The sequence below is a fragment of the Marmota flaviventris genome, chromosome 13, assembly GCF_047511675.1.
Source record: "Marmota flaviventris isolate mMarFla1 chromosome 13, mMarFla1.hap1, whole genome shotgun sequence".
NCBI classification, from domain to species: domain Eukaryota; kingdom Metazoa; phylum Chordata; class Mammalia; order Rodentia; family Sciuridae; genus Marmota; species Marmota flaviventris.
In genome coordinates this window covers 79,486,564-79,503,568 of record NC_092510.1, presented here as the reverse complement: position 1 = coordinate 79,503,568, position 17,005 = coordinate 79,486,564, and positions in this window count along the sequence as shown.

The following is a 17,005-nucleotide window of genomic DNA, read 5'->3' as shown; positions in this document are numbered from 1 at the left end:
GGTTTTGGCAGGAGCGTGTGTCTCAGCCCTGGAGGTCTTAGTGGAAGTCACGTAGGGGAAATGGGCTGGGTTAAATATCTTTCAACAGTTCTTCCTCTCTCCTGCAAAAACGAAACCTCTTTTTTAATTTAATGAAACTGAATGAATTTTTAAGCTTACTTTTTTAAAAAATACTGAGTGTTCAATTAGCAAAATGTAAAAATTCAGACAAATAAGAATAAAAGTAAAAGCACCCCTATTGCTGAACCTTAGAAATAACCACCGTTATTGTTTGGGTGAGCCAGGCATGGTAGCACATCCCTGTAAGCCCAGCTGCTTGGGAGGCAGAGGCAGGAGGCTCCCAGTCTGAATAAATTAGCAAGAGCTATCTTTAAAAAAAAAAAAAAAACTATTTTTGATGAAAGCCTTTCTAGAATACTAAGCAAATATTTTCATTGTGTACATATGTATGTGTTGTACTGACCTTGACAGTTACAGACTAGAATCATATTGTACATATGTTAGTTAGTCAGCTTTCTGTCTTTGTGAACAAAACATCTGACAGAAACCAACTTAGAGGAGGAAAAGTTTATTTGGACTCCGTTTCAGAGGCTCAGTCTGTGATCAGTCGGCTCTATGGCTCTGGCCTGAGAGGGGGCAGAACATTCTGGCAGGTGGGAAGGGCAGAGGAAAGCTGCTGAGCTCATGGAGCCTGGAAACAGAGGGGCTTGGTGGGAAGAGATCAGGGACAGACACAGTCACATATATGTCTGTCCACATGCCCAGTGACCTACCTCCTCCAACCACAGCCTACCTATCTACTACAGTTACCGCCCAGTACTCCATTAAACTATCAATGGATTAATCCGTTTGCTGATGATGTCAGAGCCCTAATCATTGCCTAAAAACCCCACCTCTGAACTTTGCTGTGTTAGGGATAATGCTTTCAAAACGTGAACTTTTCAAGGATATTCCAGATCCAAACTGTGCATGCTTTATATCTTACCTCTTATCACTTTAACATGCTGCAAACACGTTATTGATGTTGATATATATGGAGGTCCGTCACTGTCTTAACACTTATGTAGGATCCACTGAATGGACGTACCATCACTGATTCACTGACCCTTCTTTGAAGAACATGTCATGGGTTTCTGCATTTTAAAGATGGCTTTAATTATCACAAAAATAAATATTTGGATAAATAAAGCATTTGAAAAATATAGAAATATTCTCGTTTTTTATTCTTAACTTCCACATAAAGTTTTTTGTATCAAGCTCACATAAAAAAATTTGAATTAAATAATTTTTGAGTTATCTAGAATAACAATGACCTGGTTAACAAGTAGATTTTACACCACATCCAAGAAAATTCAGGACTTGGCAAAAATGACTATTTGATAATGAGCCTAACTAGGGATCAGTTTTCCTGGTAGCTAACAACATTCTCCTCTTCTTTCTTACAAAGAAAAATCCAAGCCAGGTACAGTGGCACAAGCCTGTAATCCCAGCAACTCAGGAGGCTGAGGCAGGAGGATCACGAGTTCAAAGCCAGCCTCAGCAATTTAGCAAGGCTCTAAGCAACTTAGTGAGACCCTGTCCAAAATAAAAAATAAAAAGGGCTGGGGATGTGACTCAGTGGCTAAGCCCCCCTGGGTTCAATCCCTGGTACAAAAAAAAAAAAATCTACACAATGCTGGCTATAATAATTACATTATGTATAACTAAAATTGTCTTAGGACACATGTATAGATTTTAAAAAAAAGAAAAAAGAATTCCACAAGGCAGCTGGGACATGGTGGCTCATTCTGTCATTCCAGCTACTTGGGAGGCTGAAGCAGGAGAATTGAAAGTTCAATGCCAGCCTGGGAAAATCAGAAAGACCCTGGCTCAAAACAATAAGTAAATTTTTAAAAAGTGTTGGGGATATAGCTCTGATTGAAACCCTTGGTTTCAATCCCCAGCACCACAAAAACAGAAAGAATCCTACAAGACAAAAAGAAATATGCACAGCTGCTTCAAAAATAGTTTGGTCCAACATTCTCACACTATTGATTCTGGAAACATATGGTTTAGATAAATGCAAAAAGGGCAATGAACAAGGGTTAACTTTCCACATTGCATATTTCTCTAATGCATGCTATTTTATTTAATGATTTTGCTAATTTTTTTTGTCAGAAACTAAGGTTTTAGAGTGTTTCATAGACATGCAAAGTTGAAAGAAAAATAAAATCACTCTATTCCTAACACCCACTGTGATCATTTTGGTGTTTCCCTGTAACATTTTTTATACATATTTCGTAGCCTATTTTTACACAGCTGGGATTACAGTAAAAAAATACAGTCTTACATCCTGCTTATTTCTATCATAATATAAGCATTTTCCACTTATAAACTTTCATAAACATTTGTAATGGTTGTATAATATTCCATGGTGTAAGTAGTATGTAATGATTTCCGTGATGCTTCCCCTATGTTCAAACAACTTAGGTTGTTTCAAGTTCTTCTCCATTATACATGAAGTTTGATCTTGGGGCAGGAATCCGAGCCTGCGCTTTGAATTATTTCCTTATGAGAGATTCCCAGAAGTGGTATGACTAGCTCCAAGGCAATGAACATTTTTCAGGCCTGCGATCCGTATTGCCAAATTGCTTTCCCAAAAGGGTTGTACCCTTTCACACTCCCACTAACAGGGTTGCTCATTCCACGTTTAATGGCGTCATGTGACTGAAATAGCCAATAGCAAAGCTTAAGTGAGCTGTGATACATGGAGCCAGTGAATTATACAGCCCATGAACTTGATCATGAGGAACAGTTATGCTGCAATGCTCAGCAGGAAAAGCAAAACTCAGGGTTGAACGTAATTACCGCTGCATGAAAAACAAATAGATAAGTCTGCCTAAGGATGAGATGGGGGGGAGACAGAAAACACTGGCATGCAAGGGCAGGAGTGGCAAGGTGATGTCCCTGTCCTTCCAGTTTCCAATATTTCACTCTCTGCTTCATTTCACCTCATATTGCGATAACATTATTCAATATTTCAGCAACCTTCCAAACAGGCAAAATACTCAGGCTAAAAGAAAACTTGCCCAGTACAGACTTTCTCGATTTCTCCTCCTGCAGGATTCTAGCATTTTTAAGGCCGGCTCAAGCATTTTCGTGGCTAAAGGATCATGGTGGTCTCTTCTGAATTCCCAGAAATAATTAAGTCAATGAATGGAATTTTCTCAAATGTAAATTCTCCCAGGATTTTTTTTATTTCCCCCTCCAACCTCTGGCAACTGCCACCATCCTTCTGCTAGCAGATGACGAGAATGAAGACTTCACAAATAGTAACAGAAAACCACCAAAACAGCTGGTCACATTCTACGGATACCGCCTCTGTGGCTGTAGGGTTTTACCCCGGCATGGAAGAGAGTCCTATTTTCTGCTAGCAAAACTCTTCCAAGTGTTGTTGATGGAGGGAGGATCAGTAGGCTCTCAAGATCCCCCAAGAGCATCGTGATGTCAGTTGCCAAAATTCACCATCTGTACAGACCCAGCTAAGCAGAATTATGACCTGTGGGGTTTCTGGCCCTTATGTAGGTGGGAGAAATACAGAGGATGGCATAGCCCAGGGCTGATGATTCTGCTGCTCAAAGCTAACCTGAGAAGCCAGTCTTTTTCTTTCTTTCTTTTTTTTTTTTTTTTGGTACCAGAGATTGAACCCAAGGGCACTTAACCACCAAGCCACACATCCCCAGCCCTTTGTTATATTTTATTTAAAGACAGGGTCTTGCAGAGTTGCTTAGGGCCTCGCTGAGTTGCTGAGGCTCAGTCTGAACTTGCAATCCTCCTGCCTCAACCTCCTGAGTCTCTGGGATTATAGGCGCGCACCACCGTGCCTGCTGAAGCAAAACCTTTTACCTTCACATATGGTGCAGGGACCAGTACCTCAGGACACCCTTCTGAACTTAGTAGGATTGCAGAATGCCGTGGAGTCAGAATCTGCCTTTAAGATACCCAGTGGATTCCCATGCGCACTGAGGTGGAGAAGCCCTGAGCTGAGCCTCGAGGCCACGGTCATCTCCTGCCCCAGCACTCCAGCAGCTCCCCGCTGCCTGCAGAGAGCCGGCCAGTCTCAGTCACTGGCCGCAGCCTACCTATCCAGCCTCTTCCCAATGAAGCCTCACATACTTGACATTCCCTAAATACAGGAGGCTTTCCCAACCCCACAAAGCACAACCTTCCATGTGCAGTTCTCTCAGGGCGGATGCCTTTCCATAAATGGTAAAATCACTCTCAATTCAAACTCTCAATTCAAAATCCTCCTCCAGGAAGCCTTCTGGGCCTCCTCTCCCCACACACCCACCCTTCTCCTTCCTCTGGTCTGCAAGAACCTCATATCTTATCTAGTTGTGCGCGTACCTGTGTGAATGCCCGGTGGCTGGCAATTTCCTGGCAGGGGGTCTCAGTGGACCTATAATCCACATTTAGCAAGTAGAAATCACCGAATGAAGATCTCCTGCTGCCAGGAGATCACTGACATGATTTTCCTCATCCCTGTCTCATGTGGGTTTTGTGAAAATCAAACATTTATGTGTGGAAAAGTGCCTTGCAAACCACAGAGACCTATGGGTCATAGATAAGCACATGGCTTCCCAAGGGCTATCCCTGGATCTGCCTGGGCTTGATCCCATGATAATGACCTGAAGGGACACGGAAGCTAGATGACAAGACCCCACCCACAGAGATTCTGATTCTGGAGGATTTCTGCATCTCTGCAAGCCTTTCAGGTAGTTGCACTATGAAGCCAAATCTGGGAACAGTTGGCTTGGGCCATTGTCCTACTCCTTCACCCATGGATGGGACGAGAGGCTCTCACTCTTGAGTTTGCACAAGTGCAGGTTTGGCCTCCTGAGAGAGAGGGTCTCCTTAAAAATCATGTACTCTGCTGGGCACAGTGGCACATGTCTATAAACACTGTGGCTCAGGAGGCTGAGGCAGGAGGATTGTGAGTTCAAAGCCAGCCTCAGCAAATTAGCAAGGCCCTAAGCAACTCAGAGAGACCCTAAGCAACTCAACAAGAGCCTGTTTTTAAATAAAATACAAAAATGGACTGGAGATGTGGCTTGTGGTTAAGCACCCCCAGGTTCAATCCCTGGTACCAAATCAGCAACAACAACAACAAAAAAAACATATCCTAGGGATCCCTCTTGTCTTGACTGTCCCAGCAAAGTAGACCCTGATGTGTGCAGCTGTTCATCCAGCATGGCCAGCTGCTGCTGCATACCTGGCCACTGTGCCCACCACTCAGAACCCAGCCTGTGCCCACTGTGTAGGGCGCTCCACAGCCTCAGTCACAGGAAGGCCCAGGTGAGCTGAGGACAAGGTGCCCACATGACCTTGGAATTCCTGACCACTGCAGCCCATTAACGGTCTGTTTTCCCTTAGTGGCAAAGAGGCAGACTGATGCTAACCTCATGCCCCAGGACATCTGACCACCTCAGGGAGTCAGGATCCTTTGAAGAGCCCAAGGCTTGGCACCAAAGAGAGCAAGGTTTTCCTCAGTTCTTCAGACTCTGATTGCTAACCCTGAGCATTCTGGTGTCCTAGAGCCAGGGCCCTCTTAGGCCCAAGGAGACTGTCCCAGGCTGCCATGCATGAGGGTGGGGGGAAGCCCACTTTCCAGGATTGCTCTCCAGCCTTCCAACCACCCAGAAGGCCCAAAGCTCCCTCTACTACCCACTTTTCATGGGCTGGCCCTGGCAAGGGGCATCTGTGCATGACAGGCTCCGCAGAAAGCACGTTGCAAATACATCCTTCCTATGAGTCCTAGTACCACTGTTTCACAGGCCAGCAGACTAAGGCTCCCGAGGCAAGGAAATCTGTCAAAAAGGCAGAGGGCAAGCCAACGCCAACGGGATTTAAATACCCAAGTTGGTTCCTCCCTCTGCCTCTCTGAATTTGTTTTAGCTTTTTGTTTTTAGGTAGATTTTTATACCCCTTTCTTTATATTTCTAAAACCTTTCCTGTGTTTTCCTGGAGTCTAAAGATTACAGTAATCCACAACTTGAGTTCTAGAAGTTTCACCTCCAGGTGTTTCCCTGAACCTCAGGCTGGATTCTTAAGGAGTTTGGAGATGTACATGTATATGCGTGTACATTACAGAAGCTCTATTGCAAAATAACATGTTTACATACATGAAATAAAGTATGTAAGATGACAAAGGAAAGCAATTGACTAAAATATCCAATTATCAAAATATTCAGAAATGAATTTGTGATAAATAGTGTTGGTTCGCCTCTGGGCATGATGGTGCATCCCTATAATCCCAAAGATTCTGGAGCCTTGAGGCAGGAGGACAGCAAGTTCAAGGCCAGCCTCAGCAATTCAGGGCAATACACTGCTTTCAGAATTTAACAAGACTCTCTCAAAATAATAATAATAAATTTTTTAAGTAAGAAGATGTGATGGCAAATCTCACTTCTAAGTAGAAGAAATGAGCTTAAGAGATATTTGAGAACTCTGCAACTACTGTCATTTGACATGAAAATATCTGGGATTCCTATTCCCAGATAGTATACACATATACATATGCTTATCTGTCACATGTAAGCAGAGGACAGATGGAATGGAAGTCACCTCCTTCAAGAAACCTGATGCCTTGGGAGCAGTAAGAATCCCACCTTCTGACAGATCCTTAAGGTTTTTCCATTTAAAGTGCCTACTACTTATAAATTCCCAGTGTCTCCAGGACTGCTCAGAAAAAGGATAGTATGTCCCTCTTCTTGAGAAACTAGGAAACAAAGGTTCTCATTCAAAGTCACAGCTAGTGAAAGAAGGAAGCAATGAATCAGACCGCTCCTGCCAGCCCAGTACCCCGTGCAGGCAACTGCTCAGGGAGCCACTGAGTGGCACCTTATCAGCCTCGAGCTGAACAGGACAGCTGGTTATCTTGGTAGTGGAAGAGATAAGTGTTTTGGGGTAGGGAGGAGGGGAATGCGTGTTATGCATTCTAATCCCCCATAACTCTGTAGAGTCACCTGAGCAATCAACCCTTTATAGATGGTGTGCGTCACCAAGAAATACTGATTTCCAAAACACTGAACAATGCCAGGCAGGCCACAGACAGACTGACCCACTGAGGTGCTGGGAAACTGCTGGGTCAGGGTCAGGCAGATAGCGGAACCCCTCAGGTGGCAAAGAAGAGGGTTTGGAATGTTTATGAGTTGAAGAAAACAGGGAGCCACTGACAATTTTTTTTTGTCTTGTTTTGGGTTTTTTTTTTTTTTGGTACCAGGGATTGAATCCAGGGGTGCTTAACCACTGAACCACATCCCCAGCCCTTTTTATTTATTTATTTATTTATTATTTTGAGGCAGAGTCATGCAAAAGTACTTAGGGACTCTCTGAGTTGCTGAAACTGGCTTTGAACTTGCAATCCTCTGGCCTCAGGGTCCTGAGCTGCTGGGATTATGGGCATGCATCACCCCACCCAGTAACTGAAAGTTTGGTAGGAGAGGAGAAATTCATTGGGCACTGGGTGCTTTAGAGTCACCAAGCTCCATGCAGGGCAGCAAACACTTCCCAGGGTTGGCTCTGCATGGTCCTGTGCTAGACTCGTGGTTGGGGAGAGAATGGTGAGTAGAAAGAGAAAGAGGACAGAGAACTAATAATCCCCCCAGTGGGACAGGTATTGTTTCAGGAAGGAGCTCCAGGGAGGCAGTATGGCAGAGTGAGGGCTGAAGGGCAAGCAGGGGTGGACTAGAGGAGAGGGAGCTTCAAGGGCGTTTATAGCAAAGGGAACATTTTAGAGAGAAGGAACAACAAATATGTGTAGAGTGGGATGCACATCTCCCCTCTGACCCCCAGATCGATCCTGCACATTTTCTCACTGCTCTGAGACCCAGGAAGCTGATCCTTCTGGATTATTTCAGTAAGAAACTTGACCCTGGCTTCTGGTCAAGTTCAACTTCTGCAAAGCAGGAGATGGGCAGGGCAAGAGGAGAGAGGGTGGTTTATTGATCCCCTCTCCCTCCCCCATGACCCTTCTAGCCTGGTCTAGTGTAGACCAAGTGGCCATCAAGCCTGTAGGTGTCAGGCAGGTCAGAGGCCACCAATTCCAGCAGTTACCAGGCATAGAGGTACCTGTGTAGAATCCTTGTGACTTGAGAGGCTGAGACAGGAGGATGGAAAGTTCAAGGCCAGCCTGGGCAATGTAGAGACACCCTGTCTCTAAATAAAATTTAAAGGGGCTGCAGATGTTGCTCAGTAGTAGAGCACTTACACAGCACGTAGGAAGTCCTGGATCCAATCCCAAGCACTGCAAGATAAAAAAGAGCCATAGCAGTGACCCAAAGAATATGTGAAGACTTGGCCAAAATGCATGGCTGGTCAGTAAGGGAGCCAGGGCCTGCAGCCTAATTGTCTGGTTGCTAAGCCAGTCCCTTTCTACCAAGGCAATTCTAAGTAGGCCTAGAAGAGTGAAAGAAACTCAAAAGGGCTTTCAGGTACACACACGCACACACACACACACACACACACACACACACAAGCACATCCCCTTGATAGGCATGTGATTCATTCAACAAACATTTATTGAGCTCTAACTGGGTTTACAGACCTATATTAGAAACTGACGGATGAAAAAGATTAGATATGGGGAGAAGGAACATGAGTCAGAAGAAGGGCTGCAGTGCAGAAGGGTGGACAGGGAGGTCTGGCCCCACTGTCTGGAGTCCTGGCTCAAAGGAAGATCTCCCATCAAATGAACTCGAGAATCTAGAGAGGTCAAACACTTTGTTTTATAAAGCATGGTCAATCCCAGTGGCACGGGAGGCTGAGACAGGAGGATCCCAAATTTAAAGCCAGCCTCAGCAAAAAGCAAGGTGCTAAGCAACTCATTGATACCCTGTCTCTAAATAATACAAAATATGGCTGGGGATGTGGCTCAGGGGTTGAGTGCCTCTGAGTTCAATCCCCAGTGCTCCCCACCCCCAAAAAATAAAAACATGGTCAAATCAATTTCAGATGCCACTAGAAAGTTGAAATAACTTTGATAGCTTTAGACTTCTTTATTAGGGGGAGGGGAGTACTGGGGATTGAACCCAGGGGTGTGCTTAACTGTAAAAAGTGTTCACTTGATTCTTTCACTATATCCCTTATGGCTTTGAAACTTAACATGTTTTTTTTTTTTTCATTTTGTTTTGTTTTTCCCAACCTTCTTCTCCCTGATATTCTCCTCCTTGATCTTCTCTGATCTTTACCCTGATCTCTTCTCCGTAATTTCATTTTTCTCTGAATCACCTCTTTAAAAACCCCCTGTTCCTGCTGATGGGCAGAATCACAGCCTCTAGGACAAAGGTTCCCTGTGTTTCTCCTTTGCTAGCAAAGCAATCAACTGTCTTTTTCCTTTTTCTCAAAACCATGTCCTGGTTATTGGATTGGCATCAGGGACAAGGACCTAGCGTTGGGCAATATAACCACTGAGCAACATCCCCACTTCTTTTTTTGTATTTTACTTAGAGACAGGGTCTCACTAAGTGGCTCAGGGTCTCGCTAAGTTGCTAAGGCTAGCTTTGAATTTGTGATCCTCCTGCCTCAGCCTCCCTAGCTACTTGGATTACAGGCATGCACCACCATGCCCGGCAATAGCGCTAGACTTCTAAGCATGACCACAGGGCCCTGTTACCTGACCTTTGCTCATCTCTCCAGTTTGGATTGCCAGAGAACCCGTGCCTCCTACTCTGCTTCTGACTGTTCCCAAGAGCACATTCCCTCTCTTACCTCTAACACTTTGCATAAATGTCCCTAAGCCTGGGTGGCTTTTCCCCACTCTTTCCTCCGCATTTGTCAAGTGGATAATTCTTACTCAAATTTCAAGATTCAATTCAAGCTAGTTCCTCTACCCTCAGTAGTAACTGACACAGTACTAGAAACACAAAGATAGCCCCCCGATATTTTGGAATTTGTGATGCAATCGATTAAGTAACAACAGTAAAATAATTAGCATGCAATGGATATATTCTATATTCATGGAATAATAATAGAAATAGCATTTTGGAAACTAGGTACTAGAACCTAGAAACTTGAATAAGAGAATGGATGGGTGGATGGATGGGTGGACAGTTGGATTAACTGAGGATTAGTGAGTGACCGTAAGAGGAAGAAGTAGTTCCAGAACTTTTGTGTGCAATTTCTACATAGAGCACACTGCTCCTAGGCCAGCCTACCTCCCCTAGGATCCCTCAGCACACTCTCCCCATGGACTTTCTTAAATCTCAGAGCATTCTGACAGACATGTACCAGAATGCACTGCACCTTGGAAATCTGTGCTTCACATTAGTACCCCTGACCCATGGTCCCCCTTTTTCTCTCCCCACATAGAGGATGCTCAGTGGCTTGTCAAACAGGTGCCTCCCAGAGGGTTAATAAGAGCTGACAACGACAAGATCAATGTCACTTAGCCCAGGAAAAGCCCTGAAACTATTTACTCTATTGACCTTGAGCAAGGTATTAAACTTCTCCATGTCTTGGTTTCTTAATCTGTAAAAGAGGGATGACATTTGTGGGGTTGTTGTTTTGTTTCGTTTCTGTACTAAGGAACAAAGCCAGGGCTTTGCACATGCTAGGCAAGCACTCTACCACTGAGCTACGTCCCCAGCCCTTTTTTATTCTGAGATAAGGTCTTGCTAAGTTTGTTCTCCAGGCTTGTCTCAAGCTTACAATCCTCCTACCCCCACTTCCCAAATAGCTAGGATTACAGAGGAGCCCCAATACACCCAGTAATATTCACAATATTAATTAATCACAATTAAGAACTATATTAGCTGGGCACCATGGCACACGCCTGTCGACCTGTTACTGCAAGTTTGGTCCTTGTCCCTGATGCCAATTCAATAATGAGGACATAGTTTTGAGAAAAAGAAAAAAGACATTTTATTGGTTTGTTAGCAAAGTAGAAACATAAGAAATTCCTGTCTCAGAGGCTGTGATTCTCCCCATCAGGAAGAACAGGGGGGGTTTAAAGAAATCATTCAAAGGCTCTGTTCCATTAGTTTTCTGTCCAGAGTTACAATTCACTTGTTAATTTGAGAGATCAGTTTTTGTTTGTTTGTTTGTTTGTGGGGGTTTTTTGAAGGGTATGATAGTTTATTTTTTTTTAAATTGTACCACACTTATCATGATGACCAGTATACACATGATAATGGCTTTTTTCTTGAGTATCAACATTGTATATTTTTGTATGCTGAATAAAGTTCTTAGATGAAAATGGACACTAATAATTCTGATGTTCTAACCCACAGAACTAATCAAACCCCCCATGAACCAGTGACATAATGTTACCTAGTTATGAAGAACAAAAGTTCTCTTAGAAGCAGACAGCATGAACTTATACCTTTTTGCACTTTAATCTTTGGTTTTTATCATTTAAGCTATGGTCACCTGAATTTTTTCTATTTTCTTTTTCTTTCTTTCCTTTTTTTTTTTTTTTTTTTTTTTTTGTTGTTGTTTGTTTGTTTTGTTTTGTTTTGTAACAGGGATTGAACCTGGAGTGTTTAATTCCTGAGCCATATCTCTGCTCCTTTTTTATTTTTTTATTTTGAGACAGAGTCTTGCTAAATTGCTTAAGGCTTTGATAAATTGTTGAGGTTGGCCTTGAATTTGCAATCCTCCTGCCTCAGTCTCCCTAGTCACTGGGATTGCAGGTGTGCACCATTGCACCTGGCTTGGGAGATGGTCATCTCTTAGATCTTCTAGTGGCATCCCTAATTGGAATTCCTTCCTTCCTGTGGTGGGTGTGTGCTAAAGGACAGATAACTCTGCATAGGATGGGGAAGAAAGGTAATCTTGTTTCCTCCCAGATTAGGGAGGGAGAGATTAAGGAGGGGCAGGGAGAGAGGAAGAGAAAGAAACCTGTCCATTTTAAACATAAGTCACAGTGGCAGAGCATCAAAAGCTATATTCAAAGCATAAAGTGGACCACTGTTAAAATCCAAGCTACTCAGGAGGCTGAGGCAGGAAAAATCACAAGTTCTAGGCCATCTTGGGTAATTTAGTGAGACCTTGTCTCAAAATGATATAAAAAGGGCTGGGGGTGCTGGGCGTGGTAGCACATGCTTATAATCCCAGCAGTTTGGGAGGCTGAGCCAGGAGGATTGCAAATTCAAAGTCAGCCTCAGGAATTTAGCAAGGTCCTAAACAACTCAGTAATATCTGCTTCAAAATAAAAACTAAAAAGGCCTGGGGATGTGGCTCAGTGATCAAGTGCCCCTGGGTTCAAAAAGGACCAAAAAGATTGGGGGTGGAGGCACAGCTCAGTCATAGAGCATTTGAGCATGAATGAGGCCCTGGATTTAACTCTGTGTGTGTGTGTGTGTGTATGAAACAGAGAGACAGTCAAGAAGAGAAAAGACAAAGATCTTTTAAGTTTCACATCAACATTAGCCACTGCTTCTGTAGCTGGATAAACTCACTGGTTAAACTTGGCCACTCAGGTCTGAGGCCTGGGCTTTGGTGCAACAGGGCATGTAAGAGCAAGGGTCTATATCATTCTCAAAGTAAAAAACAAAAGTCAAAATCTAGCTCAAGGGAAACAAATGCTTAAGAAATCTCATAGCTCACTTTGGTTCAGCCCACGTTTGTGGATCAGTTCCTATATCAGGATGAACAAGACTCAGAGCCCAGTAATTTGTAGCCAGCTTGAGCAACACAGAGAGACCTGGTCTTAAAGGCAATAAACAAATGAAAAGAAAATCAGGCTGAGAATGTATCCCAGTGGCTGAGTGCTTGCACAAGGGCCTGGCTTCAACCCCAGTAAGTAAAAATGAATAAATAAATTCAGCAAAGGATTCAAAATTAATTGCTGATTTAAAACCTGGGAGAGCTGCAAGAGCAGGAGGAGCTTTGCTCTCATTGGAGGTATGACAGCCCGCAAATCCTCTCCTCTGAAACTTCCCCCTCATGCCTGACACACGGTAGGATCTCCATAAATATCTGTTGAGTCAATGAAGCTATAAGCATGCTTTAAGAGCACTCAAGGAATCTCACTTGCCAATTGTGATGGTGCACGCTGGTAATCCCACCAGTTCGGGAGGCTGAGGAAGGAGGACTACAGGTTCAAAGCCAGCCTCAGCCACCTAGTAAGACCCTAAGCAACTCAGTGAGACTCAAGACCCATTCTCAAAATGAAAAAAAATTTTAAAGGGGCTGGGGATGTGGCTCAGTGGTTAAATGCCCCTTGGTTTTGGTACTGGAGAAAAAAAAAAAAAAAGAATCTCACTTAATAAAAAATTTTTAACAATCAGAAAATCTTCTACAAAGATGATAATGATGGTAGCTTGTGTTTTCTGCAGGTTTGCCATTCTGGCCCTTCACAAAGAACTGTGCAAAACACCATATTACTAATCCTCAAAAACCACAGCATGAGCTGGGCGCATGGGTGGGTGCACGTAGTCCCAGCTACTCACAAGGCTGAGGCGGCAGGATCACTTGAGCCCAGGAGTTTGGGGCCAGCCTGGGTAACATGGTGAGCATCATGTCTTAGGGGAAAAAAATAAAAAAGGGCACCACCACATGCAACCTGTGTTATTATACCCATTTCAATGATGAAGAAGCCAAGGCTCAGAGCACCTAAATACAGCTTGCAACTGCTGAGTTTAGACTCTGGTCTGTCTGACCCTGCAGCCCATGTTCTTTTCTTTTTTTAATATTTTTTATAGTAGATGGACACAATGCCTTTATTTTATTTTTAATGTGGTGCTAAGGATTGAACCCAGGGTCTCACTAGAGTGCTAGGTGAGCGCTCTACCAACTGAGGTACAGCCCCAGGCCCCAGCCCATGTTAATTATCACCGTGCTTTATTTCCTCAAATATTTTTGAATATTTGATATTATCCCTTTAACTTGGTCATGAGTTCAGGCCATGAGACTTGGAAGAGGAAATTTTAAATTGGACTCAATTTTATCACTTTACCGATTCCTTAGACATCTTCTTCCATCTGGAACTGGAAGAAGGATAATACAGAAGAGTGGAGAAACATATATATATTTGTACACATACATACATATATACACATACACACACATACATACATATATATTTATAAAATATATCTATATACATATACATGTATCTATAAAATAGATACGACTATATACACATATAAAAGTTATGTATGTAATATAGATACATATATAAAAATTATAATCAGTGTGTGTATATACATACTTATACACACACACACACACATATATATGCATTAAATTCCTCAATCATGAATTTCCTTTCCAAGCATGCCAACTGATTTTGTATGTTTTTTTGTTGTTGTTGTTGTTTGTTTGTTTGTTTGTTTGTTTCTGATATGGGAGGTTAAAAACTCAGGGGTGTTTAAGTGCTGAGCCACATCCCCAGCCCCTTTTATTTTTTATTTTGAGACAGGGTCTCACTAAGCTGCTTCAGCCTTCACTATATCGCTGAGGCTGGTCTTGCCTGGCTTCAAAACTTGTGAGCTACGCCTTTTTCGCTGAACAACCATGAATTTCTTACATCCTTAACCTAGTTGTATCATAACTAATAAGATTACATGTAAAGGATGAGAAAATAATTATCTGTGCCTGTTCCAAATACACAATTACACACACATTACGAGTAAAAGTAGACAATTTAGGGGTAGAAAGAGCAAGAACATTTTGGAATAGAGATGGACCCAAAGGAACTGGGGACTGGGGATGTGGCTCACTGGTAGAATGCAAGGCCCTGGGTTTGATCCCCACCACATGGGAAGAAAAAAAAGGTAAATAACGAAAGGAGTTGACCCTATACCCCAGGTGATATAAGCTGAAACTGCTTCCTTCTATGGAAGAAAGAATCTACACCTGAATGGTGACTGTGTTTGGATTAAAGCAACAGGACTATTTTTGGTCCATCAAATATTAATTTTAGCTAACTTTCCAACCACTGAGTGGTTTACACAACAAGCACTGTTGTACATGAGAATCAGTGTTTGTAATGGGTACCTTGATTTGCATGGGATTTCAAATTACATGATCTCATCTGATCCTCAGAGCATCCTTGAGATCTGGTATTACCACAACCATTCCCAGATGAGGAAAGAAGTCTCAGAGAACAAAGGAATGGCCCCAAATCATAGTCAGAAGAGGTGGAACTGGGATCCCAGCACAGGGCCTCTTCCCTCTGCAGTGCACTGTGGACCCCTGTAGAGCACATGCAAATCTACATTATGTACTATTTTTCTGTGCTGCCATGCACATCACAAATGCAGTCTAGATAAAACACACAAATTACTCTTCTATGACAGCCTTGCCCTCCAGATGATATTTCTAATTTACTGTCACAAACAAGGTCCATTCTTGGAAGGGGCTGCTCATGCCCTTTTCATAAAGCAAGACGTGGGGTCTCTGCTCTCCTTCCACTTAAATCCAAAACAGTGCTGGACAGGGCACAAATCCACTGCCTAGAGATGCTCAGAAAAACCTCGTCTTACCCTAGGACCAAGAACCCCATTCTAATCTCAAACTGTCTCCCAAGGGAAGTGGCTTGTCCCCACAGCCTATGTAGATCATGCCCAGGAGCTATTCCCTGAATTGACTTTGTGGATAGTAAAATCCTAATTTCAATGTGCTGGGAAGTTTGTTATTTAAAAGAGCCTGGCTGGCAATTATTAAGCAGAGCCAGGATTCCTTCTGTATTGAGAATCGTTAGCCCCAGGGAAACTGTCTTGTCTTATTGATACCAAAGGATTTGGTATCACCAGCTCCTACTTTCAGGCATGGAATTCTTGGAAATATCGTTCTGGGCTCCCCACTGCCCAGCCCTGGAGCCTCATTTCCTCATCCTGCTTCCCTTTCCTCCCAACATGGTAGACACAAGGTTCCAGCCGGCAAGTGGAGGAGGGGATGGGCCCTCCCTCCTGTGCTCGCTCTGGGGAGAAATTAACACAAGGGGCTGGCAAAGGCACATGTGCTGCGGGGTAAACAGGAAAAGAGGTGTCTAGTCTCCTTGGCGGCAGTTGCTAATGTCACTTTCATTTTTATGCAAAAGACAGGGTTCCTTGGGTTGACTTTTGCTCATGATTGTGCCGTTGGCCACTGAGAGGGTTTGTGCTCCTGAGCGAAAGCAGGCCGTCATAATGCATTCTGGGCAACTTCCGCTCTGCCCTTGCTGAGGATGCACCTCAATGCAAAATCTCCACCCTGCTCTGCACCCACCCACGGCCGGCTCATTCCCTCTCAGCACAGAAGACACTGGTTGGTGTTTTCCCCCGCATCCACACTTCCAGTCTCCCTCGCTTCTTCCTTTGAGCCTGCAGCCTGCTGTCCTTCTGGGGGGGGGGGGGGGGGGGGGCCAGCACCCTGCCAATCATCACCTCCACCTGGAGTATCCTTAATCTTTTATCTCTTTTCCCCAGCTGGTCCCATCAACATTCAAGCATGCTCAAGTCTCTCGCACTAATAAACAAACAAGCAACTAAGCAAATAATCCTCAGCGTTCCCTCCAGCTAAGGCCTTAGCTTTCACAGCAGTTGGCTCGACTCTCCTTCACCCCTCTCTGGCACAGCCCACAAGCTGGCATCAGGCCTATTCTCCTACCAAAACACTTCTTCCAGGTTACCGTGAGCTTTTGTTGGCCAGACCCAGTGGTTAATCTGAATACCTATCCTCCACCAGGCTTGCAGCCTATGCTCACTGTTCTCTCTGCAGACAGACCTGCCCCAGGGAAGCCATATTGCAGTTTGGGAGATCCAGGGGCTTGGTCCTGTGACCTGGTGAGCTAACCTGTCCTGGAGCATCTGTCTCCACATACTCCTAATAGAGAAGAACTTTTAAAGACTGCTCGAAAGGTGGTCTTGGTGGTGCACACTTGTAACCTCAGAGGCTCCGGAGGCTGAGGCAGGAGGATCGGGCTCAGTGGTCGAGTATCCCTGAGTTCAATCCCCAGTACAAAAAAAAAAAAAAGTGCTGGGAAGATATCAGCCGCTACTGTGTGTATATATGTGACTGCATGATCAATATGATTCTGCAA